This window comes from Aptenodytes forsteri, unplaced genomic scaffold (genome assembly GCF_000699145.1).
Source record: "Aptenodytes forsteri isolate BGI_AS27 unplaced genomic scaffold, ASM69914v1 Scaffold136, whole genome shotgun sequence".
Lineage (NCBI taxonomy): Eukaryota > Metazoa > Chordata > Aves > Sphenisciformes > Spheniscidae > Aptenodytes > Aptenodytes forsteri.
The window spans coordinates 3,243,985-3,246,694 of record NW_008796111.1 but is presented as its reverse complement, the minus strand read 5'-3'; positions in this window follow the sequence as shown (position 1 = coordinate 3,246,694).

Genomic DNA, 2,710 nt, shown 5'->3' with positions numbered 1-2,710 from the left:
GATCAGTCAAATCTTGATGTCCTTCTGATCATTGCTGGTGTAAACTGACAAGTTTGTACTAATGTCAGTGATGTTATAGATTTGGTCCAACAGCATTTTCTATTTTTTTTTTTTTTTAATTTCTGTTGTACTGAACAAGTGAAAGGAGCTATTTTTGCCTCTTGAAATAAAAAATCTGACGAATGTGCTGTAAATGAAATGTGGACTCTGTGCAGTGCTTCCTAGGTGGATCTCAGCCAGAGTAAAGTTAACTCGTTACGGTGCTAGCTGTAATATGAGAATCTGAAAAGCTAGAAGCCCAAGCAGTGGATTTGTACTGAAGTTCATGTTCAAGACTCAGGCATGATTGAATATGTCTGTGTCATGGCGCAGTCTGAAGTTACAATAATTAAAGGCAGTCCGTTTAACAACGGAGTCCATCAAGGAAACTTTTTCTTCCGCACAGATGAAGCCCTTCCCACGGATATCCTCTCTTTCTTCACATTCTGAACAACACTGTACTCGCAGCTCATTACTTCGGTTTTAGAAATCTGAAATACAGACTTAAAAATCTGCAATAGCTGATCTGCAAAGAATATTTTCCACGGAATGGTCTACAAGTGAGGTATTTATCTGCAATCCAGAATGCTTTCCAAGGCAGGGCTTGAAGATAAAGTACTGCTTTGTTCTGGGAGGTCAAGCAAGTTCATTTAGGAGTAATATAGCTACTTTCAACCATATTGCCTTTAAAAAACTTCTCTGAACAAATTTGAAGAACCTGAGTAACTATTAAATGCCTTAGCCGTTTTTCTGTTTGTTAGGAGATTCTGTCACTAACTGCAACCACATCTATTTCATTTTTGTTTGCATTCATTGTGAACTCTAGAGTTGTAAATTAGTTGAGGACAAATACGGTAAATGTCAACGAGATGGTTTTAGATGCAAGGAGACGTTCTGAACTCATCTGGCTCCAATGTTCTTGCGGATTTGTAACAGAGAAATTGAAGCAAAGGGGGAATGCATCAGCTGTGCTCCTAATGATGCAATATTTCAAAACGTGTATTACTTTTCCTGAGGGATTAGATGTTTACTCTGTAAAGGCACATGGAAGTACACTATGCCTATTATAATAGCTAAAACTGCACTAAAATAACCAGAACACCCATGTCTTCTTTTTTTATTCTGTGTTAATTTTACTATTCAATTTGAGGATAAGTTTTATTCTCCTTTATTCTATCTGTTTGTTATCCTCTGTCCTTCCCCATCACCCAAGCTCTGTGCTATTGCTCTCTGTACGCCATGGCGATAAGTGCATGAGGATGGTCAGGTGCAGGAAATGAGAATCCCCAGGAGACTATCTGCAAAGCGGTACTGTCTTATGTTTTCATTTATGCTTTGGGGGGAAATTCTGAGAGAATGTTTATGAAACTGGAAAGTGGTATCAGGCTGGGAGGGGCTGCAAGCACCACGGAAAACAGAATTCAATCAAGGCTTGATGTTTTAGAAAAACAAATTACCTGAAAATGTAGTATAATTCCATAAAGTCAAGTACAAGGCTTTATATGTCATAGACCTGGCTAGGAGAGGTTCCGTAGAGAACATGCGTGCATGACATTTGGCCACAGGCTGAACGTCATCACCAGTGCTGTTTCTTGCAAAGCAGGTAAGTGTCATATGGGAATACATGACCTGTCACAGCATTTCAGTTTTGTGGGGTAATCCTGCTTGACTTAATACTGGTGAGGGCTCAGCAGGAGCATTTGGTTTGGTTTGGACTGATTAGAGAGAGTCCAAACAGAACGGACAGAAATAATCAGGGGTCTTGAAGTTAACAATCTACAAAGAAAGAGTGAAGGAGTTGTGGTGGTTGAGCTCACAGAATACAAGGGGGAAGGAAACATCATAGACTTTAGATATGTAAAGGGAGTCTCCAGGTGCACGATCACTGTCGTAAAAAGGCACAGACCTAAACTGCAGCAAGTGAGATCCTGGTTGGAAATCAGGGAGCCTCCTGATGAGAAGGGCAGTAAAGCACTGGCATGGGCTGCCTACCCACCCTATGTCTACCCAGCTCTCAAAGAACATTTGAAAAGCAACTGTTTGAACCCCCCTTTGCACACTTGTCCATTTTGCATGTGCCGGAGGCATCAAGCACAAGGTCAGATGCGTGGCACTGAAAAATCCTGGCATTGGTGTAGCAGCTCTCATTACAGAATTAGCACAGGAATTAGATAAAACTGGTCAAAGCACAGGATACCAGCTAGAGGGGAAAGGCTGGTTGCAAATCCTTCTACATTTGTGGATCTGTGGCATTTTTAGGCAAGAATCCAGAACTGCTCAGCATGAATCCATGAAGGTTTTAAATGGTGGAATGCCTTGAGATTTTTTTTTTTTTTTTTTTTTTTAAAGTGGGATTTTGTGATGCTTCTTGGTAAAAGCTGATTAGATCAGCTGACAGGAGAGTGAGGAAGAAGCACCAGAGCAGATTTCTGTATGGCATAATAAAGCAAATTAAAGAACTTTTTGTTACCTGTCTTTTTATAACCAAAGACATTAAAGCGGGAAAATCACCACTGACTTTTCAGATCCATCGGAACTGTTGTATGCCTTACCAAAGGCCAGGACAGAAAAGATCTTTGTCATGCTTACTTCAGCCTCCCCCAAAGAAGTGCCCTGTACCGGTTCCTCCCACTACCATCAATGCTACTGACTGTCTACAAATAGGAGTTTG